The sequence below is a fragment of the Leuresthes tenuis genome, unplaced genomic scaffold (genome assembly GCF_036924035.1).
Source record: "Leuresthes tenuis unplaced genomic scaffold, fLeuTen1.0.hap1 SCAF_1, whole genome shotgun sequence".
Lineage (NCBI taxonomy): Eukaryota > Metazoa > Chordata > Actinopteri > Atheriniformes > Atherinopsidae > Leuresthes > Leuresthes tenuis.
Window position 1 is genome coordinate 11,940,796 of NW_027325355.1, and position 21,387 is coordinate 11,962,182.

The following is a 21,387-nucleotide window of genomic DNA, read 5'->3' on the forward strand; positions in this document are numbered from 1 at the left end:
GCTGCTGCTGCTATGTTGGCAGACACGAAGTGATCTGAGAGTCTCAGTTTCCACTGGAGAGAATAATCACGACAGGGAAGAAGATGTGCCCAATACGCATCAGCCTTTCTCGGCAATTATCTGGTTACATAGAGGAACTGTATGATTCTAGTACCTATATAATGCACATTTGTGACAGCCATTGTTGCTTACGGCCACACCACCCTGAATATGCCTTACTTTGGAAGCCAAGCAGGGTTGGGCCTGGTTAGTACTTGGATGGGAGACCGCTTGGGAATACCAGGTGCTGTAAGCTTTTTCTCTTCTCTCTACCACCTGCATGTCTTTTGTTGCAACGTCTGATCACCCTGTGACACATGAGGAAGTTGGTCATCTTCAGCAGCTGCTGCTTTGTTGGCAGACACGAAGTGATATGAGAGTCTCAGTTTCAACTGCAGGTAATAATCACATCAGGGATGAAGATGTGCCCAGTACATATCAACCTTTCTCGGCAATTATCTGGTTACATAGAGGAACTGTATGATTCCAGTACCTATATAATGCACATTTGTGACAGACATTGTTGCTTACAGCCACACCACCCTGAATATGCCCGACCTAGTCTGATCTCGGAAGCCAAGCAGGGCTGGGCCTGGTTAGTACTTGGATGGGAGACAGCTTGGGGATACCAGGTGCTGTAAGCGTTTTCTCTTCTCTCTACCACCGGTATGTCTTTTGTTGCAACGTCTGATCACCCTGTGACACATGAGGAAGTTGGTCATCTTCAGGTGCTGCTGCTTTGTTGGCAGACACGAAGTGATCTGAGAGTCTCAGTTTCAACTGCAGGTAATAATCACATCAGGGATGAAGATGTGCCCACTACATATCAGCCTTTCTCGGCAATTATCTGGTTACAAAGAGTAACCGTATGATTCCAGTACCTATATAATGCACATTGGTGACAGCCATTGTTGCTTACGGCCACACCACCCTGAATATGCTCGACCTCGTCTGATCTCTGAAGCCAAGCAGGGTTGGGCCTGGTTAGTACTTGGATGGGAGACTGCTTTGGAATACCAGGTGCTGTAAGCTTTTTCTCTTCTCTCTACCACCTGCATGTCTTTTGTTGCAACGTCTGATCACCCTGTGACACATGAGGAAGTTGGTCATCTTCAGCTGCTGCTGCTTTGTTGGCAGACACGAAGTGATCTAAGAGTCTCAGTTTCAACTGCAGGTAATAATCACATCAGGGATGAAGATGTGCCCACTACAAGTTAGCCTTTCTCGGCAATTATCTGGTTACATAGAGTAACCGTATGATTCCAGTACCTATATAATGCACATTTGTCAAAGACATTGTTGCTTACGGCCTCACCACCCTGAAACTACCCGACCTCGTCTGATCTCGGAAGCCAAGCAGGGTTGGGCTTGGTTAGTACTTGGATGGGAGACTGCTTGGGAATACCAGGTGCTGTAAGCTTTTTCTCTTCTCACTACCCCCTGCATGTTTTTTGTTGCAACGTCTGATCACCCTGTGACACATGAGTAAGTTGGTCATCTTCAGCTGCTGCTGCTTTGTTGGCAGAAACGAAGTGATCTGAGAGTTTCAGTTTCAACTGCAGGTAATAATCACATCAGGGATGAAGATGTGCCCACTACATATCAGCCTTTCTCGGCAATTATCTGGTTACAAAGAGTAACCGTATGATTGCAGTACCTATATAATGCACATTGTTCACAGATATTGTTGCTTACGGCCACACCACCCTGAATATACCAGACCTTGTCTGATACCTGGAAGCCAAGCAGGGTTGGGCCTGGTTAGTACTTGGATGGGAGACTGCTTGGGAATACCAAGTGCTGTAAGCTTTTTCTCTTCTCTCTACCACCTGCATGTCTTTTGTTGCAACGTCTGATCACCCTGTGACACATGAGGAAGTTGGTCATCTTCAGCTGCTGCTGCTTTGTTGGCAGACACGAAGTGATCTGAGAGTCTCAGTTTCAACTGCAGGTAATAATCACATCAGGGATGAAGATGTGCCCACTACATATCAGCCTTTCTCGGCAATTATCTGGATACATAGAGCAACCGTATGATTCCAGTACCTATATAATGCACATTGTTCACCTATATTGTTACTTACGGCCACACCACCGTGAAAATACCCGACCTCGTCTGATCTCGGAAGCCAAGCAGGTTTGGGCCTGGTTAGTACTTGTATGGGAGACTGCTTGGGAATACCAGGTGCTGTAAGCTTTTTCTCTTCTCACTACCCCCTGCATGTTTTTTGTTGCAACGTCTGATCACCCTGTGACACATGAGTAAGTTGGTCATCTTCAGCTGCTGCTGCTATGTTGGCAGACACGAAGTGATCTGAGAGTCTCAGTTTCCACTGGAGAGAATAATCACGACAGGGAAGAAGATGTGCCCAATACGCATCAGCCTTTCTCGGCAATTATCTGGTTACATAGAGGAACTGTATGATTCTAGTACCTATATAATGCACATTTGTGACAGCCATTGTTGCTTACGGCCACACCACCCTGAATATGCCTGACTTTGGAAGCCAAGCAGGGTTGGGCCTGGTTAGTACTTGGATGGGAGACTGCTTGGGAATACCAGGTGCTGTAAGCTTTTTCTCTTCTCTCTACCACCTGCATGTCTTTTGTTGCAACGTCTGATCACCCTGTGACACATGAGGAAGTTGGTCATCTTCAGCAGCTGCTGCTTTGTTGGCAGACACGAAGTGATATGAGAGTCTCAGTTTCAACTGCAGGTAATAATCACATCAGGGATGAAGATGTGCCCAGTACATATCAGCCTTTCTCGGCAATTATCTGGTTACATAGAGGAACTGTATGATTCCAGTACCTATATAATGCACATTTGTGACAGACATTGTTGCTTACAGCCACACCACCCTGAATATGCCCGACCTAGTCTGATCTCGGAAGCCAAGCAGGGCTGGGCCTGGTTAGTACTTGGATGGGAGACAGCTTGGGAATGCCAGGTGCTGTAAGATTTTTCTCTTCTCTCTACCACCTGCATGTCTTTTGTTGCAACGTCTGATCACCCTGTGACACATGAGGAAGTTGGTCATCTTCAGCTGCTGCTGCTTTGTTGGCAGACACGAAGTGATCTGAGAGTCTCAGTTTCAACTGCAGGTAATAATCACATCAGGGATGAAGATGTGCCCACTACATATCAGCCTTTCTCGGCAATTATCTGGTTACATAGAGTAACCGTATGATTCCAGTACCTATATAATGCACATTGTTCACAGATATTGTTGCTTACTGCCACACCACCCTGAATATACCCCACCTCGTCTGATCCCGGAAGCCAAGCAGGATTGGGCCTGGTTAGTGCTTGGATGGGAGACCGCTTGGGAATGCCAGGTGCTGTAAGATTTTTCTCTTCTCTCTACCACCTGCATGTCTTTTGTTGCAACGTCTGATCACCCTGTGACACATGAGGAAGTTGGTCATCTTCAGCTGCTGCTGCTTTGTTGGCAGACACGAAGTGATCTGAGAGTCTCAGTTTCAACTGCAGGTAATAATCACATCAGGGATGAAGATGTGCCCACTACATATCAGCCTTTCTCGGCAATTATCTGGTTACATAGAGTAACCGTATGATTCCAGTACCTATATAATGCACATTGTTCACAGATATTGTTGCTTACTGCCACACCACCCTGAATATACCCCACCTCGTCTGATCCCGGAAGCCAAGCAGGATTGGGCCTGGTTAGTGCTTGGATGGGAGACCGCTTGGGAATGCCAGGTGCTGTAAGATTTTTCTCTTCTCTCTACCACCTGCATGTCTTTTGTTGCAACGTCTGATCACCCTGTGACACATGAGGAAGTTGGTCATCTTCAGCTGCTGCTGCTTTGTTGGCAGACACGAAGTGATCTGAGAGTCTCAGTTTCAACTACAGATAATAATCACATCAGGGATGATGATGTGCCCACTACAATTTAGCCTTTCTCGGCAATTATCTGGTTACATCAAGAAACTGTAATATTCTAGTACCTATATAATGCACATTTGTGACAGATATTGTTGCTTACGGCCACACCACCCTGAATATGAACGACCTCGTCTCATCTTGGAAGCCAAGCAGCGTTGGGCCTGGTTAGTACTTGTATGGGAGACCGCTTTGGAATACCAGGTGCTGTAAGCTTTTTCTCTTCTCTCTACCACATGCATGTCTTTTGTTGCAACGTCTGATCACCCGGTGACACATGAGGAAGTTGGTCATCTTCAGCTGCTGCTGCTTTGTTGGCAGACACGAAGTGATCTGAGAGTCTCAGTTTCAACTGCAGGTAATAATCACATCAGGGATGAAGATGTGCCCACTATATATCAGCCTTTCTCGGCAATTATCTGGTTACATAGTGTAACCGTATGATTCCAGTACCTATATAATGCACATTTGTGACAGACATTGTTGCTTACAGCCACACCACCCTGAATATAACCGACCTCGTCTGATCTCGGAAGCCAAGCAAGGTTGGGCCTTGTTATTACTTGGATGGGAGACCGCTTGGGAATACCAGGTGCTGTAAGCTTTTTCTCTTCTCTCTACCACATGCATGTCTTTTGTTGCAACGTCTGATCACCCTGTGACACATGAGGAAGTTGGTCATCTTCAGCTGCTGCTGCTTTGTTGGCAGACACGAAGTGATCTGAGAGTCTCAGTTTCAACTGCAGGTAATAATCACATCAGGGATGAAGATGTGCCCACTATATATCAGCCTTTCTCGGCAATTATCTGGTTACATAGAGGAACCGTATGATTCCAGTACCTATATAATGCACATTGTTCACAGATATTGTTGCTTACGGCCACACCACCCTGAACATGCCCAACCTCGTCTGATCTCGGAAGCCAAACAGGGTTGAGCCTGGTTAGTACTTGCATGGGAGACTGCTTGGGAATACCAGGAGCTATAAGCTTTTTCTCTTCTCTCTACCACATGCATGTCTTTTGTTGCAACGTCTGATCACCCTGTGACACATGAGGAAGTTGGTCATCTTCAGCTGCTGCTGCTTTGTTGGAAGACACGAAGGGATCTGAGATTATAAGTTTCAACTGCAGATAATAATCACGTCAGGGAAGAAGATGTGCCCACTACAAGTTAGCATTTCTCGGCAATTATCTGGTTACATACAGGAACTGTATGATTCCAGTACCGATATAATGCACATTTGTCACAGACGTTGTTGCTTACGGCCACACCACCCTGAACATGCCCGACCTCGTCTGATCTCGGAAGCCAAGCAGGGTCGGGCCTGGTTAGTACTTGGATGGGAGACCGCTTGGGAATACCAGGTGCTGTAAGCTTTTTCTCTTCTCTCTAGCACCTGCATGTCTTTTGTTGCAACGTCTGATCACCCTGTGACACATGAGGAAGTTGGTCATCTTCAGCTGCTGCTGCTTTGTTGGCAGACACGAAGTGATCTGAGAGTCTCAGTTTCAACTGCAGGTAATAATCACATCAGGGATTAAGATGTGCCCACTACATATCAGTCTTTCTCTGCAATTATCTGGTTACATAGAGTAACCATATGATTCCAGTACCTATATAATGCACATTGTTCACAGATTTTGTTGCTTAAGGCCACACCACCCTGAATATGCCCGACCTCGTCTGATCTCGGAAGCCAAGCAGGGTTGGGCCTGGTTAGTACTTGGATGGGAGACTGCTTAGGAATACCAGGTGCTGTAAGCTTTTTCTCTTCTCTCTACCACCTGCATGTCTATTGTTGCAACGTCTGATCACCCTGTGACACATGAGGAAGTTGGTCATCTTCAGCTGCTGCTGCTTTGTTGGCAGACACGAAGTGATCTGAAAGTCTCAGTTTCAACTGCAGGTAATAATCACATCAGGGATGAAGATGTGCCCACTACATATCAGCCTTTCTCGGCAATTATCTGGTTACATAGAGTAACCGTATGATTCCAGTAGCTATATAATGCATATTTGTGACAGACATTGTTGCTTACAGCCACACTACCCTGAATATGCCCGACCTCGTCTGATCTCGGATGCCAAGCAGGGTTGGGCCTGGTTAGTACTTGGATGGGAGACCGCTTGGGAATACCAGGTGCTGTAAGCTTTTTCTCTTCTCTCTACCACATGCATGTCTTTTGTTGCAACGTCTGATCACCCTGTGACACATGAGGAAGTTGGTCATCTTCAGCTGCTGCTGCTTTGTTGGCAGACACGAAGTGATCTGAGAGTCTCAGTTTCAACTGCAGGTAATAATCACATCAGGGATGAAGATGTGCCCACTATATATCAGCCTTTCTCGGCAATTATCTGGTTACATAGAGGAACCGTATGATTCCAGTACCTATATAATGCACATTGTTCACAGATATTGTTGCTTACGGCCACACCACCCTGAACATGCCCAACCTCGTCTGATCTCGGAAGCCAAACAGGGTTGGGCCTGGTTAGTACTTGCATGGGAGACTGCTTGGGAATACCAGGAGCTATAAGCTTTTTCTCTTCTCTCTACCACATGCATGTCTTTTGTTGCAACGTCTGATCACCCTGTGACACATGAGGAAGTTGGTCATCTTCAGCTGCTGCTGCTTTGTTGGAAGACACGAAGTAATCTGAGATTATAAGTTTCAACTGCAGATAATAATCACGTCAGGGAAGAAGATGTGCCCACTACAAGTTAGCATTTCTCGGCAATTATCTGGTTACATACAGGAACTGTATGATTCCAGTACCGATATAATGCACATTTGTCACAGACGTTGTTGCTTACGGCCACACCGCCCTGAACATGCCCGACCTCGTCTGATCTCGGAAGCCAAGCAGGGTCGGGCCTGGTTAGTACTTGGATGGGAGACCGCTTGGGAATACCAGGTGCTGTAAGCTTTTTCTCTTCTCTCTAGCACCTGCATGTCTTTTGTTGCAACGTCTGATCACCCTGTGACACATGAGGAAGTTGGTCATCTTCAGCTGCTGCTGCTTTGTTGGCAGACACGAAGTGATCTGAGAGTCTCAGTTTCAACTGCAGGTAATAATCACATCAGGGATTAAGATGTGCCCACTACATATCAGTCTTTCTCTGCAATTATCTGGTTACATAGAGTAACCATATGATTCCAGTACCTATATAATGCACATTGTTCACAGATTTTGTTGCTTAAGTCCACACCACCCTGAATATGCCCGACCTCATCTGATCTCGGAAGCCAAGCAGGGTTGGGCCTGGTTAGTACTTGGATGGGAGACTGCTTAGGAATACCAGGTGCTGTAAGCTTTTTCTCTTCTCTCTACCACCTGCATGTCTATTGTTGCAACGTCTGATCACCCTGTGACACATGAGGAAGTTGGTCATCTTCAGCTGCTGCTGCTTTGTTGGCAGACACGAAGTGATCTGAGAGTCTCAGTTTCAACTGCAGGTAATAATCACATCAGGGATGAAGATGTGCCCACTACATATCAGCCTTTCTCGGCAATTATCTGGTTACATAGAGTAACCGTATGATTCCAGTAGCTATATAATGCATATTTGTGACAGACATTGTTGCTTACAGCCACACTACCCTGAATATGCCCGACCTCGTCTGATCTCGGATGCCAAGCAGGGTTGGGCCTGGTTAGTACTTGGATGGGAGACCGCTTGGGAATACCAGGTGCTGTAAGCTTTTTCTCTTCTCTCTACCACCTGCATGTCTTTTGTTGCAACGTCTGATCACCCTGTGGCACATGAGGAAGTTGGTCATATTCAGCTGCTGCTGCTTTGTTGGCAGACACGAAGTGATCTGAGAGTCTCAGTTTCAACTGCAGGTAATAATCACATCAGGGATTAAGATGTGCCCACTACATATCAGCCTTTCTCTGCAATTATCTGGTTACATAGAGTAACCGTATGATTCCAGTACCTATATAATGCACATTTGTGACAGAGATTGTTGCTTACAGCCACACCACCCTGAATATGCCCGACCTCGTCTGATCTCGGAAGCCAAGCAGGGTTGGGCCTGGTTAGTACTTGGATGGGAGACCGCTTGGGAATACCAGGTCCTGTAAGCTTTATCTCTTCTCTCTACCACCTGCATGTCTTTTGTTGCAATGTCTGATCACCCTGTGACACATGAGGAAGTTGGTCATCTTCAGCTGCTGCTGCTTTGTTGGCAGACACGAAGTGATCTGAGAGTCTCAGTTTCAACTGCAGGTAATAATCACATCAGGGATTAAGATGTGCCCACTACATATCAGCCTTTCTCTGCAATTATCTGGTTACATAGAGTAACCATATGATTCCAGTACCTATATAATGCACAATGTTCACAGATATTGTTGCTTACGGCCACACCACCCTGAATATGCCCGACCTCGTCTGATCTCGGAAGCCAAGCAGGGTTGGGCCTGGTTAGTACTTGGATGGGAGACTGCTTAGGAATACCAGGTGCTGTAAGCTTTTTCTCTTCTCTCTACCACCTGCATGTCTATTGTTGCAACGTCTGATCACCCTGTGACACATGAGGAAGTTGGTCATCTTCAGCTGCTGCTGCTTTGTTGGCAGACACTAAGTGATCTGAGAGTCTCAGTTTCCGCTGGAGAGAATAATCACGACAGGGAAGAAGATCTGCCCAATACGCATCAGCCTTTCTCGGCAATTATCTGGTTACATAGAGGAACTGTATGATTCCAGTACCTATATAATGCACATTGTTCACAGATATTGCTGCTTACGGCCACACCACCCTGAATATACCCAACCTCGTCTGATCTCGGAAGCCAGGCAAGGTTGGTCCTGGTTAGTACTTGGATGGGAGACTGCTTGGGAATACCAGGTGCTGTAAGCTTTTTCTCTTCTCTCTACCACATGCATGTCTTTTGTTGCAACGTCTGATCACCCTGTGACACATGAGGAAGTTGGTCATCTTCAGCTGCTGCTTCTTTGTTGGCAGACACGAAGTGATCTGAGAGTCTCAGTTTCAACTGCAGATAATAATTACGTCAGGGAAGAAGATGTGCCCACTACATATCAGCCTTTCTCGGCAATTATCTGGTTACATAGAGGAACTGTATGATTCCAGTACCGATATAATGCACATTTGTCACAGACATTGTTGCTTACGGCCACACCACCCTGAATATGCCCGACCTCGTCTGACTTCGGAAGCCAAGCAGGGTTGGGCCTGGTTAGTACTTGGATGGGACACCGCTTGGGAATACCAGGTACTCTAAGCGTTTTCTCTTCTCTCTACCACCTGCATGTCTTTTGTTGCAACGTCTGATCACCCTGTGACACATGAGGAAGTTTGTCATCTTCAGCTGCTGCTGCTTTGTTGGCAGACACAAAGTGATCTGAGAGTCTCAGTTTCAACCACAGATAATAATCTCATCAGGGATGAAGATGTGCCCACTACAAGTTAGCCTTTCTCGGCAATTATCTGGTTACATAGAGGAACCGTATGATTCCAGTACCTATATAATGCACATTGTTCACAGATATTGTTGCTTACGGCCACACCACCCTGAATATGCCCGACCTCGTCTGATCTCGGAAGCCAAACAGGGTTGGGCCTTGTTAGTACTTGGATGGGAGACCACTTGGGAATCCAAGGAGCTGTAAGCTTTTTCTCTTCTCTCTACCACCTGCATGTCTTTTGTTGCAACGTCTGATCACCCTGTGACACATGAGGAAGTTGGTCATCTTCAGCTGCTGTTGCTTTGTTGGCAAACACGAAGTGATCTGAGAGTCTCAGTTTCAACTGCAGGTAATAATCACATCAGGGATGAAGATGTGCCCACTACATATCAGCCTTTCTCGGCAATTATTTGGTTACAAAGAGTAACCGTATGATTCCAGTACCTATATAATGCACATTGTTCACAGATATTGTTGCTTACGGCCACACCACCCTGAATATGCCCGACCTCGTCTGATCTCGGAAGCCAAACAGGGTTGGGCCTTGTTAGTACTTGGATGGGAGACCACTTGGGAATACCAGGTGCTGTAAGCTTTTTCTCTTCTCTCTACCACCTGCATGTCTTTTGTTGCAACGTCTGATCACCCTGTGACACATGAGGAAGTTGGTCATCTTCAGCTGCTGCTGCTTTGTTGGCAGACACGAAGTGATCTGAGAGTCTCAGTTTCAACTGCAGATAATAATCACGTCAGGGAAGAAGATGTGCCCACTAAAAGTCAGCCTTTCTCGGCAATTATCTGGTTACATAGAGGAACTGTATGATTCCAGTACCTATATAATGCACATTTGTCACTGACATCGTTGCTTACGGCCACACCACCCTGAACATGCCCGACCTCATCTGATCTAAGAAGCTAAGCAGGGTTGGACCTGGTTAGTAGTTGTATGGGAGACCGCTTGGGAATACCAGGTGCTGTAAAATTTTTCTCTTCTCTCTACCACCTGCATGTCTTTTGTTGCAACGTCTGATCACCCTGTGACACATGAGGAAGTCTGTCATCTTCAGCTGCTGCTGCTTTGTTGGCAGACACGAAGTGATCTGAGAGTCTCAGTTTCCGCTGGAGAGAATAATAACGACAGGGAAGAAGATGTGCCCACTACTTATCAGCCTTTCTCGGCAATTATCTGGTTACATAGAAGAACCGTATGATTCAAGTACCTATATAATGCACATTGTTCACAGATATTGTTGCTTACGGCCACACCACCCTGAACATGCCCGACCTCGTCTGATCCCGGAAGCCAAGCAGGGTTGGGCCTGGTTAGTACTTGGATGGGAGACTGCTTGGGAATACCAGGTGCTGTAAGCTTTTTCTCTTCTCTCTACCACCTGCATGTCTTTTGTTGCAACGTCTGATCACCCTGTGACACATGAGGAAGTTGGTCATCTTCAGCTGCTGCTGCTTTGTTGGCAGACACGAAGTGATCTGAGAGTCTCAGTTTCAACTGCAGATAATAATCACGTCAGGGAAGAAGATGTGCCCACTAAAAGTCAGCCTTTCTCGGCAATTATCTGGTTACATAGAGGAACTGTATGATTCCAGTACCTATATAATGCACATTTGTCACTGACATCGTTGCTTACGGCCACACCACCCTGAACATGCCCGACCTCGTCTGATCTCGGAAGCCAAGCAGGGTTGGGCCTGGTTAGTACTTGGATGGGAGACTGCTTGGGAATACCAAGTGCTGTAAGCTTTTTCTCTTCTCTCTACCACCTGCAGGTCTTTTGTTGCAACGTCTGATCACCCTGTGACACACGAGGAAGTTGGTCATCTTCAGCTGCTGCTGCTTTGTTGGCAGACACGAAGTGATCTGAGAGTCTCAGTTTCAACTGCAGATAATAATCACATCAGGGATGAAGATGTGCCCACTACAAGTTAGCCTTTCTCGGCAATTATCTGGTTACATAGAGGAACTGTATGATTCCAGTACCGATATAATGCACATTTGTCACAGACATTGTTGCTTACGGCCACACCACCCTGAACATGCCCGACCTCGTCTGATCTCGGAAGCCAAGCAGGGTCGGGCCTGGTTAGTACTTGGATGGGAGACGGCATGGGAATACCAGGTGCTGTAAGCTTTTTCTCTTCTCTCTGCCACCTGCATGTCTTTTGTTGCAACGTCTGATCACCCTGTGACACATGAGGAAGTTGGTCATCTTCAGCTGCTGCTGCTTTGTTGGCAGACACGAAGAGATCTGAGAGTCTCAGTTTCAACTGCAGGTAATAATCACATCAAGGATGAAGATATGCCCACTACATATCAGCCTTTCTTGGCAATTATCTGGTTACATAGAGGAACTGTATGATTCCAGTACCTATATAATGCACATTTGTCACAGACATTGTCGCTTACGGCCAAACCACCCTGAACATGCACGACCTCGTCTGATCTCGGAAGCCAAGCAGGGTTGGGCCTGGTTAGTACTTGGATGGGAGACCGCTTGGGAATACCAGGTGCTGTAAGCTTTTTCTGTTCTCTCTACCACCTGCATGTCTTTTGTTGCAACGTCTGATCACCCTGTGACACATGAGGAAGTTGGTCATATTCAACTGCTGCTGCTTTGTTGGCAGACACGAAGTGATCTGAGAGTCTCAGTTTCAACTGCAGGTAATAATCACATCAGGGATGAGGATGTGCCACTACATATCAGCCTTTCTCTGCAATTATCTGGTTACATAGAGTAACCGTATGATTCCAGTACCTATATAATGCACATTGTTCACAGACATTGTCGCTTACGGCCAAACCACCCTGAACATGCACGACCTCGTCTGATCTCGGAAGCCAAGCAGGGTTGGGCCTGGTTAGTATTTGGATGGGAGACCGCTTGGGAATACCAGGTGCTGTAAGCTTTTTCTCTTCTCTCTACCACCTGCATGTCTTTTGTTGCAACGTCTGATCACCCTGTGACACATGAGGAAGTTGGTCATCTTCAGCTGCTGCTGCTTTGTTGGCAGACACGAAGTGATCTGAGAGTCTCAGTTTCAACTACAGATAATAATCACATCAGGGATGAAGATGTGCCCACTACAAGTTAGCCTTTCTCGGTAATTATCTGGTTACATCGAGGAACAGTATGATTCCAGTACCTATATAATGCACATTTGTCACTGACATTGTCGCTTACGGCCAAACCACCCTGAACATGCCTGACCTCGTCTGATCTCGGAAGCCAAGCAGGGTTGGACCTGGTTACTACTTGGATGGGAGACTACTTGGGAATACCAGGTGCTGTAAGCTTTTTCTCTTCTCTCTAGCACCTGCATGTCTTTTGTTGCAACGTCTGATGACCCTGTGACACATGAGGAAGTTGGTCATCTTTAGCTGCTGCTGCTTTGTTGGCAGACACTAAGTGATCTGAGAGTCTCAGTTTCAGCTGGAGAGAATAATCACGACAGGGAAGAAGATGTGCCCACTACGCATCAGCCTTTCTCGGCAATTATCTGGTTACATAGAGGAACTGTATGATTCCAGTACCTATATAATGCACATTTGTAACAGACATTGTTGCTTACGGCCACGCCACCCTGAATATACCCAACCTCGTCTGATCTTGGAAGCCAAGCAGGGTTGGGCCTGGTTAGTACCTGGATGGGAGACCGGTTTGGAATACCAGGTGCTGTAAGCTTTTTCTCTTCTCTCTACCACATGCATGTCTTTTGTTGCAACGTCTGATCACCCTGTGACACATGAGGAAGTTGGTCATCTTCAGCTGCTGCTGCTTTGTTGGCAGACACGAAGTGATCTGAGAGTCTCAGTTTCAACTGCAGGTAATAATCACATCAGGGATGAAGATGTGCCCACTACATATAAGCCTTTCTCGGCAATTATCTGGTTACATAGTATAACCGTATGATTCCAGTACCTATATAATGCACATTGTTCACACATATTGTTGCTTACGGCCACATCACACTGAATATACCCTACCTCGTCTGATCTCGGAAGCCAAGCAGGGTTGGGCCTGGTTAGTACTTGGATGGGAGACTTCTTGGGAATACCAAGTGCTGTAAGCTTTTTCTCTTCTCTCTACCACCTGCATGTCTTTTGTTGCAACGTCTGATCACCCTGTGACACACGAGGAAGTTGGTCATCTTCAGCTGCTGCTGCTTTGTTGGCAGACACGAAGTGATCTGAGAGTCTCAGTTTCAACTGCAGATAATAATCACATCAGGGATGAAGATGTGCCCACTACAAGTTAGCCTTTCTCGGCAATTATCTGGTTACATAGAGGAACCGTATGATTCCAGTACCTATATAATGCACATTGTTCACAGATATTGTTGCTTACGGCCACACCACCCTGAACATGCCCAACCTCGTCTGATCTCAGAAGCCAAGCAGGGTTGGGCCTGTTTAGTACTTGGATGGGAGACTACTTGGGAATACCAGGTGCTGTAAGCTTTTCCTCTTCTCTCTACCACCTGCATGTCTTTTGTTGCAACGTCTGATCACCCTGTGACACATGAGGAAGTAGTTCATCTTCAGCTGCTGCTGCTTTGTTGGCAGACACGGAGTTATCTGAGAGTCTCAGTTTCAACTAAAGATAATAATCACGTCAGGGAAGAAGATGTGCCCACTACAAGTTAGCCTTTCTCGGCAATTATCTGGTTACATAGAGGAACTGTATGATTCCAGTACCGATATAATGCACATTTGTCACAGACATTGTTGCTTACGGCCACACCACCCTGAACATGCCCGACCTCGTCTGATCTCGGAAGCCAAGCAGGGTTGGGCCTGGTTAGTACATGGATGGGAGACCGCTTGGGAATACCAGGTGCTGTAAGCTTTTTCTCTTCTCTCTGCCACCTGCATGTCTTTTGTTGCAACGTCTGATCACCCTGTGACGCATGAGGAAGTTGGTCATCTTCAGCTGCTGCTGCTTTTTTGGCAGACACGAAGAGATCTGAGAGTCTCAGTTTCAACTGCAGGTAATAATCACATCAAGGATGAAGATATGCCCACTACATATCAGCCTTTCTTGGCAATTATCTGGTTACATAGAGGAACTGTATGATTCCAGTACCTATATAATGCACATTTGTCACAGACATTGTCGCTTACGGCCAAACCACCCTGAACATGCACGACCTCGTCTGATCTCGGAAGCCAAGCAGGGTTGGGCCTGGTTAGTACTTGGATGGGAGACTTCTTGGGAATACAAGGAGCTGTAAGCTTTTTCTCTTCTCTCTACCACATGCATGTATTTTGTTGCAACGTCTGATCACCCTGTGACACATGAGGAAGTTGGTCATCTTCAGCTGCTGCTGCTTTGTTGGAAGACACGAAGTAATCTGAGATTATAAATTTCAACTGCAGATAATAATCACGTCAGGGAAGAAGATGTGCCCACTACATATCAGCCTTTCTCTGCAATTATCTGGTTACATAGAGTAACCGTATGATTCCAGTACCTATATAATGCACATTGTTCACAGATATTGTTGCTTACGGCCACACCACCCTGAATATACCCAACCTCGTCTGATCTTGGAAGCCAAGCAGGGTTGGGCCTGGTTAGTACCTGGATGGGAGACCGGTTGGGAATACCAGGTGCTGTAAGCTTTTTCTCTTCTCTCTGCCACCTGCATGTCTTTTGTTGCAACGTCTGATCACCCTGTGACACATGAGGAAGTTGGTCATCTTCAGCTGCTGCTGCTTTGTTGGCAGACACGAAGTGATCTGAGAGTCTCAGTTTCAACTACAGATAATAATCACATCAGGGATGAAGATATGCCCACTACATATCAGCCTTTCTCGGCAATTATCTGGTTACATAGAGTAACCGTATGATTCCAGTACCTATATAATGCACATTTGTGATAGACATTGTTGCTTACGGCCACACCACCCTGAATATGCCTGACCTCGTCTGATCTCGGAAGCCAAGCAGGGTTGGGCCTGGTTAGTACTTGGATGGGAGACTGTTTGGGAATACCAGGTGCTGTAAGCTTTTTCTCTTCTCTCTGCCACCTGCATGTCTTTTGTTGCAACGTCTGATCACCCTGTGACACATGAGGAAGTTGGTCATCTTCAGCTGCTGCTGCTTTGTTGGCAGACACGAAGTGATCTGAGAGTCTCAGTTTCAACTACAGATAATAATCACATCAGGGATGAAGATATGCCCACTACATATCAGCCTTTCTCGGCAATTATCTGGTTACATAGAGTAACCGTATGATTCCAGTACCTATATAATGCACATTTGTGATAGACATTGTTGCTTACGGCCACACCACCCTGAATATGCCTGACCTCGTCTGATCTCGGAAGCCAAGCAGGGTTGGGCCTGGTTAGTACTTGGATGGGAGACTGTTTGGGAATACCAGGTGCTGTAAGCTTTTTCTCTTCTCTCTACCACCTGCATGTCTTTTGTTGCAACGTCTGATCACCCTGTGACACATGAGGAAGTTGGTCATCTTCAGCTGCTGCTGCTTTGTTGGCAGACACAAAGTGATCTGAGAGTCTCAGTTTCAACTGCAGGTAATAATCACATCAGGGATGAAGATGTGCCCACTACATATCAGCCTTTCTCGGCAATTATCTGGTTACATAGAGTAACCGTATGATTCCAGTACCTATATAATGCACATTTGTGACAGACATTGTTGCTTACGGCCACACCACCCTGAAAATGCCTGACCTCGTCTGATCTTGGAAGCCAAGCAGGGTTGGGCCTGGTTAGTACTTGGATGGCAGACTGCTTGGGAATACCAGGTGCTGTAAGCTTTTTCTCTTATCTGCACCACCTGTCTTTTGTTGCAATTTCTGATCACCCTGTGAAGTTAAGCAGGGTCGGGCCTGGTTAGTACTCGGTTAAATCCGGTTGTTCTACTGTACTTCTCTACAAAAACCAAAGAGGAAGCTGCTGTCCCATCAAAATTCAACATCTTCAAGATCAAAAAAGAAGTCCAGTTGCTCTTATGAATACTCTCCATCATTTCAGTTTATTTCTGACATTCAGCTTTTCATAGCACATGATGACTGTGTTGAAAATATGTGCAACAATGTAAACCACCAAGATATTCTGAATAATAATTGTATTTATTTTCACTGAGGCTTGTGTAAACCACAGACTGTATTTAGTGTAAACTGTGTTTTCATTCCTGAGCTGATCTCATTCACCTGATGACACTCCTTAACTGTCACTGTTGAAAAATTCCTCCAATTATTTATAGTTTAGATAGAAATTGTTAGAAACGTTTGTTTTTAATGTCCCTCATCAGGATGTAGAGGCATTACTGTGGTGAAGGAGTTTGTCCAAGTTTGGGGTTGAGTTAACGTCTGAAATCATGGGGGATGGATGGTAACATCACCGTCCTTTCAGTTGTTTTATTTAACTTAAATCATTCCTGTTGCACACATGCTTAGCTAACTGGCTAACGACACGTTTACTGTTAGCGAGTCAAGAGAGACCGCACACAGGCCGAGTTCAGTCTGAATGAACAGAGCAGGAGCTTTAACCTCCTCTACATCCCTGTGAGCAGGATGAAGGCATCCTCTTGTGTTAGTTTTCAGATTTCAGCTGTGAACCTGCAGGACGACATGAGAAAAGAGAGATTTAAACATCTGTAATATCACACTGTGTCAGTTTGTTCACAGGACTCACAACCTGTAACACTGATGCTGCTTTCAGGGAACTTCTTCCTGTTATTGTTTGTTTTTTTGTAAACTTTAACTTTATCAATAAGTGGCAGACCAAACCGCGCAGTCACCTCTCCATCTGTGGTCTCCAAACCCGACTGAAACTGAGGAGTCTGCTGGAAACTCCACTTTACTCTGACCCGCTCCACCCAAACTCGTACCTGTGACGATCCTTAAACAATACGTGGAACAGAACAATGAGAGTTAAACAGTTCTCAGCCCCACCACAAAACCTTTTCATTCATTTGGATGACATGATCCTTTCTTCATCATATTCTCATTAATGATCAGAGCTGAGTCAGATTTCTTTGAAAAGTCCATCACTGGCAGCAGCAGAAAGTGACTAAATATACTGAACATAATTACAATGTTTTCAGTATTTTTAGCTTGTGCTACTTTCTATTTGTGCTCCACCACATTCAGAGACTCTGTTGTACCTTTTAGTCCACTACATTCATCTGATAACTTCAGCACATTCAGACTAATACTAAAAAATATTAGAAAGAATAGAATCAGATCATAGAATATGATGTAAGATCACACACATCACCTTTAATCATTCCATAACACTTTATTCCAAAGTGTGCCATTCTGCCTCATTTATTCTATTTTTTACATTCAAATATGTTTTCATATGAATGTTTTTGTAATTTGAGTAAAATCAAAAGTAAATCTACAGTTTTTACATGAAACAAAATCTCTGTGGTTCTGATTCTGTAACTTATGTCCAAGAATTCTTCTTCCACTTCTTGTCTCTGAGAACAAATGACATCTCCTGTAATGACTGACATCATATAATATTGTTACATTTAGCTTTGATTTGAATCACTTTGAGGTTTCATGTTGTTCTTTTTGTTTTCGGAGTTTCTTCCAACATCTCAGAACACATTCAGAAACAAGTTTGAAGCGTTTGTGAGCAAACAGGTGAAACCCAGAATATGATCCTGAACCAAAGCAACTCTTCCAGCCACAGATGGCTTTCAACAAATATCTCTGAAACAAAGCAGTTACTTGTTGCCGCCGTGTGTTGCCACCATGAGGGATGCTGGTGGTGTGACAGCCTCACTCCCATTTTCACAGAAACACAATTCATGATCAGGATGAATCCACAATTTATTATTTCCAGAAAAAACATCCAGAATCAGAACATTTAGTTTCTGGGTTACCAAGTAGATCATTACTGAGAGTTTTCAAAGCAGCAGCAACATTTGATCTCTGAAACAGATCAAAGTAAGTTTAACTGCAGAATTATTTTCACATTTACAAAGTGATGAGATGTGAAAAGAATCTGTGATAAAGGAAGGTCTGCTGATTTCTCTGTTTGGCTCCATGAAGTGGAAGAGAAACAACAACATACAAACACATCAACACAAGGATTCAACTAACATTCAGAGCTCAGAGAAGTTTAGATGTTCATGTGGAGAAATCTTTCTGTGAATAAAACTCAGCATTAGCAGCGATATCCTCCATGCCTGCACAAACAGGAAAAAGCAGAAAATAAACAACAGAACAGCAGCGCAGAGACATCACAGCAATGAACTCTCAGCAACAAACTGACTGAATACCTTTATTTCACTTCACACAGCTCAGCTGTGGCTCCAGTCCATCCAATCCTAACTCCAGCATAGAGCGGCTGAGTGAATGTGGTCTGGACTCTGTGGAGGAGAGTCATGGCTTCAGAGACGCTGTAGAAGGACAGAATACCTGCTCTGTGATCCAGGTACACTCCTACTCTGGAGGACTGAGGACCTGAGATGGAGGCTTTCATCTTGTTGGACCAAAATTCAAAACTGTTTTGGGAACATTTTAATGCCCAAGATTTGTCATTATGTCCAAATCCACATTCATTCCCTGTTCTGCTGATGTTCTTGTATGCGACTGCTACATCAGCTCCTCCCCCTCTCCTCTCCACCTCCCAGTAACAGCGTCCAGTCAGACTCTCTCTGCTCAGGACCTGACACCATTCCGTGAATCTGTCTGGATGGGCAGAATAAGACTGAGGTTGTCTCATTACTGTCACTTTTCTGTTCCCCTCTGACACTAACAGATATGTGTTTGCTGTGTTTGGATCCAGTGTGATGTCACATGAATATCTTAAGAAGGCAGCTCTGCTCTTTGGCTCTGGTTCTGGTTGTGGCAGTAAAACATCCACTTCAGTGACTGTCAGTGAGCTGTTTGTCCATTTCTCTCTCAGAATGTCCTGTAGTTTCTCTCTGAGCTCTGACGCAGCTGCTGTCACATCCTCAAAGTACCTCAGAGGACGGGTATTGATGCTGGATGAGTGTGTAGACTCACTGAGTGCTGACACTGAGGGGTAGTTGTGTAGAAACTGGTTGTGATCGTCTGTGTGTGAGAGCTGCTTCAGCTCAGCATCTTTCCTCTTCAGCTCAGTGATCTCCTGCTCCAGCTTCTCCTGAAGCTCTTTGACTCGACTCACTTCAGTTTGCTGCTGGGATCTGAGCTGCTGCTTCACATCAGAGCTTCTTTTGTGGATGAGACGGATCAGCTCGGTGAAGATGTTCTCACTGTCCTCCACTGTTTTATCAGCAGACTGATTGATGGCCTCCACCTCCTGTTGAAGCAGCTTCACATCTTTCTCTCTGTCCTGGATTCTCTGCTGGATTTGTTGTCGACTCCCCTCCAGCTCTCTCTGCCTCTCAGTCCTTTCTGCTGCAGCTGACACTGTGTCGTGGCCTTTATGATCATCCACAGGGCAGAGATAACAGATAGACTTCTGATCAGTACGGCAGAACATCTTCATCACCTCATCATGACGACAGCAGATGTTCTCCTGGAGGCTCTTGGAGGGCTCCACCAGCTTGTGTTTCTTGAATGGAGTCACATCATAATGAGGCTGAAGGTGTTTCTCACAGTAAGAGACCAGACAGAATAAACAGGACTTGATGGCTTTCAGTTTTCTTCCAGAGCAGAAATCACAGGCCACATCTTCAGGTCCAGCATGGCAGAGATCAGCAGGAGCAGCTTGGACTCCAGTCTTCTTCAGCTGCTTCACTAAATCAGCTAACATGGTGCTTTTCTCCAGGACAGGCCTCGGTGTGAAAGTTTTCCTGCATTGAGGGCATCTGTGAATTCCCTTCTTATTCTTTCCATTCCAGTAGCCTTTAATACAGTTCATGCAGTAGCTGTGTCCACAGGGAATAGTCACCGGATCCTTCAGTAGATCCAGACAGATCGAACAAGAGAAGGTTTCCAGGTCCAGTTTAACACTTTTTTCAGCCATTTCCTCCATTTGGCAGAGCAGTGTGTGACTCTCAGAGCAGAAACACCGTCTGTGCTGTGATACAAAACTAATTCCACCTCCTTTTGTTGCAGCTGATCAGCTGATCTTCACTTAAGAGCTCCTCTACTATCACACAATGGTTTCACACATCCTCCCACCTTTAGATCAGTTTGGGGAGGGAACAAGAGAACAGTGCTGGTTTCACCTCAATCCAGGCAGGATTGTTCAAGGGGTTGTTGAATTCTTATTTGTTCTCTGTTGAAGGGAAAGATAAATTCATTAACCTTCCACTGAAAGTTCAACATGAAGAAAATTGGTTTCTATCAGATCAACATTGTCCGATACTTTTAGCAGGCAGCAGTACAGGAAATGTAAATGTTGCTGTTTCTTAGTATTTTCATGCTTTTCATTTATATTTATATAATCAGCCCTGCTCTGCAGCAGCTTGAAATTCATAAATCATGATCTTCTGCTGAAATTCTCTCCTGAATCTTCAGACTGATGCATTCAAGTGCGTGACATGAAACATGAGCTCTCATACGGCTGTTGGACTTCAGAAGAGGTAAAAACCTGCAGAGTTGAGCTGCCTGAAAACTAAAGCTGACCCCTAACCTGCAAACTTTCTGTACTCCTGGCTGGCTGGACCAGAGTCCAGAGAAGAGTCCAATATTAGCTCTTAACTCACATGTAGATATTACCGATTAAAGGTTTCTTAAGACTGCATCAGACATGTTTGATCATAATCTATCTATCGAGCTCTGTATGCTGACTGGTGTCTTCAGGCTGAGCCTGATAGAAACCCTCTTTGTCTCGTTGTCTCTGTGTAGAAAAGAAGCTGCATCTTAAGATGGAGTTCCTGTGGTGTTTTGTCCACTCTTGTCCACACTGAAAACACAAACAGCATAAAACAGCAGAATGACTTCTTTTTCAGCCTTTTTAAGTTGGCAGGAAACAACAAAACGCTTCACAGCAAACATCTGTTCAGAAGTGAGAAAACCCAGCTGAGCAGATTAGTGTGATCAGAGATTTCTGTGTTGC

General features: G+C 45.3%; 1 protein-coding gene, 18 non-coding genes and 24 pseudogenes across 19 annotated transcripts in view; all 43 read left to right on the forward strand.

Moving 5' to 3' along the window:
* Positions 1–21,387, forward strand: part of LOC140290750 (uncharacterized) — a 51,151-nt gene that overhangs the window by 14,542 nt on the left and 15,222 nt on the right. The window lies entirely within an intron of this gene.
* LOC140293133 (5S ribosomal RNA) lies at positions 187–295 on the forward strand (annotated as a pseudogene).
* LOC140289245 (5S ribosomal RNA) lies at positions 565–683 on the forward strand (annotated as a pseudogene).
* LOC140305406 (5S ribosomal RNA) lies at positions 953–1,071 on the forward strand (annotated as a pseudogene).
* LOC140298235 (5S ribosomal RNA) lies at positions 1,341–1,459 on the forward strand. Its single transcript, XR_011913901.1, has one exon. It is a non-coding gene; the product is annotated as a 5S ribosomal RNA (ribosomal RNA).
* LOC140295094 (5S ribosomal RNA) lies at positions 1,729–1,848 on the forward strand (annotated as a pseudogene).
* LOC140317490 (5S ribosomal RNA) lies at positions 2,118–2,236 on the forward strand (annotated as a pseudogene).
* LOC140294370 (5S ribosomal RNA) lies at positions 2,506–2,614 on the forward strand (annotated as a pseudogene).
* On the forward strand, positions 2,884–3,002 carry LOC140287259 (5S ribosomal RNA; annotated as a pseudogene).
* On the forward strand, positions 3,272–3,390 carry LOC140296425 (5S ribosomal RNA; annotated as a pseudogene).
* Positions 3,660–3,778, forward strand: LOC140296426 (5S ribosomal RNA; annotated as a pseudogene).
* LOC140296965 (5S ribosomal RNA) lies at positions 4,048–4,166 on the forward strand (annotated as a pseudogene).
* LOC140278473 (5S ribosomal RNA) lies at positions 4,436–4,554 on the forward strand (annotated as a pseudogene).
* On the forward strand, positions 4,824–4,942 carry LOC140294820 (5S ribosomal RNA; annotated as a pseudogene).
* LOC140300014 (5S ribosomal RNA) lies at positions 5,212–5,330 on the forward strand. The gene has a single exon (XR_011914789.1). It is a non-coding gene; the product is annotated as a 5S ribosomal RNA (ribosomal RNA).
* LOC140300328 (5S ribosomal RNA) lies at positions 5,600–5,718 on the forward strand (annotated as a pseudogene).
* On the forward strand, positions 5,988–6,106 carry LOC140297632 (5S ribosomal RNA). Its single transcript, XR_011913350.1, has one exon. It is a non-coding gene; the product is annotated as a 5S ribosomal RNA (ribosomal RNA).
* On the forward strand, positions 6,376–6,494 carry LOC140290972 (5S ribosomal RNA; annotated as a pseudogene).
* Positions 6,764–6,882, forward strand: LOC140300494 (5S ribosomal RNA). Its single transcript, XR_011914836.1, has one exon. It is a non-coding gene; the product is annotated as a 5S ribosomal RNA (ribosomal RNA).
* Positions 7,152–7,270, forward strand: LOC140314133 (5S ribosomal RNA; annotated as a pseudogene).
* Positions 7,540–7,658, forward strand: LOC140297633 (5S ribosomal RNA). Its single transcript, XR_011913351.1, has one exon. It is a non-coding gene; the product is annotated as a 5S ribosomal RNA (ribosomal RNA).
* Positions 7,928–8,046, forward strand: LOC140295914 (5S ribosomal RNA). Its single transcript, XR_011912914.1, has one exon. It is a non-coding gene; the product is annotated as a 5S ribosomal RNA (ribosomal RNA).
* LOC140295736 (5S ribosomal RNA) lies at positions 8,316–8,434 on the forward strand. The gene has a single exon (XR_011912897.1). It is a non-coding gene; the product is annotated as a 5S ribosomal RNA (ribosomal RNA).
* Positions 8,704–8,822, forward strand: LOC140289594 (5S ribosomal RNA; annotated as a pseudogene).
* On the forward strand, positions 9,092–9,210 carry LOC140285356 (5S ribosomal RNA; annotated as a pseudogene).
* Positions 9,480–9,598, forward strand: LOC140298272 (5S ribosomal RNA). The gene has a single exon (XR_011913934.1). It is a non-coding gene; the product is annotated as a 5S ribosomal RNA (ribosomal RNA).
* LOC140297847 (5S ribosomal RNA) lies at positions 9,868–9,986 on the forward strand. Its single transcript, XR_011913547.1, has one exon. It is a non-coding gene; the product is annotated as a 5S ribosomal RNA (ribosomal RNA).
* LOC140293116 (5S ribosomal RNA) lies at positions 10,256–10,374 on the forward strand (annotated as a pseudogene).
* On the forward strand, positions 10,644–10,762 carry LOC140298669 (5S ribosomal RNA). The gene has a single exon (XR_011914293.1). It is a non-coding gene; the product is annotated as a 5S ribosomal RNA (ribosomal RNA).
* On the forward strand, positions 11,032–11,150 carry LOC140298348 (5S ribosomal RNA). The gene has a single exon (XR_011914004.1). It is a non-coding gene; the product is annotated as a 5S ribosomal RNA (ribosomal RNA).
* Positions 11,420–11,538, forward strand: LOC140297969 (5S ribosomal RNA). The gene has a single exon (XR_011913658.1). It is a non-coding gene; the product is annotated as a 5S ribosomal RNA (ribosomal RNA).
* LOC140292153 (5S ribosomal RNA) lies at positions 11,808–11,926 on the forward strand. The gene has a single exon (XR_011912520.1). It is a non-coding gene; the product is annotated as a 5S ribosomal RNA (ribosomal RNA).
* On the forward strand, positions 12,195–12,313 carry LOC140298405 (5S ribosomal RNA). Its single transcript, XR_011914055.1, has one exon. It is a non-coding gene; the product is annotated as a 5S ribosomal RNA (ribosomal RNA).
* LOC140301924 (5S ribosomal RNA) lies at positions 12,583–12,701 on the forward strand (annotated as a pseudogene).
* Positions 12,971–13,089, forward strand: LOC140299189 (5S ribosomal RNA; annotated as a pseudogene).
* Positions 13,359–13,477, forward strand: LOC140288995 (5S ribosomal RNA; annotated as a pseudogene).
* Positions 13,747–13,865, forward strand: LOC140268930 (5S ribosomal RNA; annotated as a pseudogene).
* LOC140289721 (5S ribosomal RNA) lies at positions 14,135–14,253 on the forward strand. The gene has a single exon (XR_011912282.1). It is a non-coding gene; the product is annotated as a 5S ribosomal RNA (ribosomal RNA).
* LOC140272856 (5S ribosomal RNA) lies at positions 14,523–14,641 on the forward strand (annotated as a pseudogene).
* Positions 14,911–15,029, forward strand: LOC140284974 (5S ribosomal RNA). Its single transcript, XR_011910233.1, has one exon. It is a non-coding gene; the product is annotated as a 5S ribosomal RNA (ribosomal RNA).
* On the forward strand, positions 15,299–15,417 carry LOC140297824 (5S ribosomal RNA). Its single transcript, XR_011913525.1, has one exon. It is a non-coding gene; the product is annotated as a 5S ribosomal RNA (ribosomal RNA).
* LOC140297825 (5S ribosomal RNA) lies at positions 15,687–15,805 on the forward strand. The gene has a single exon (XR_011913526.1). It is a non-coding gene; the product is annotated as a 5S ribosomal RNA (ribosomal RNA).
* LOC140298744 (5S ribosomal RNA) lies at positions 16,075–16,193 on the forward strand (annotated as a pseudogene).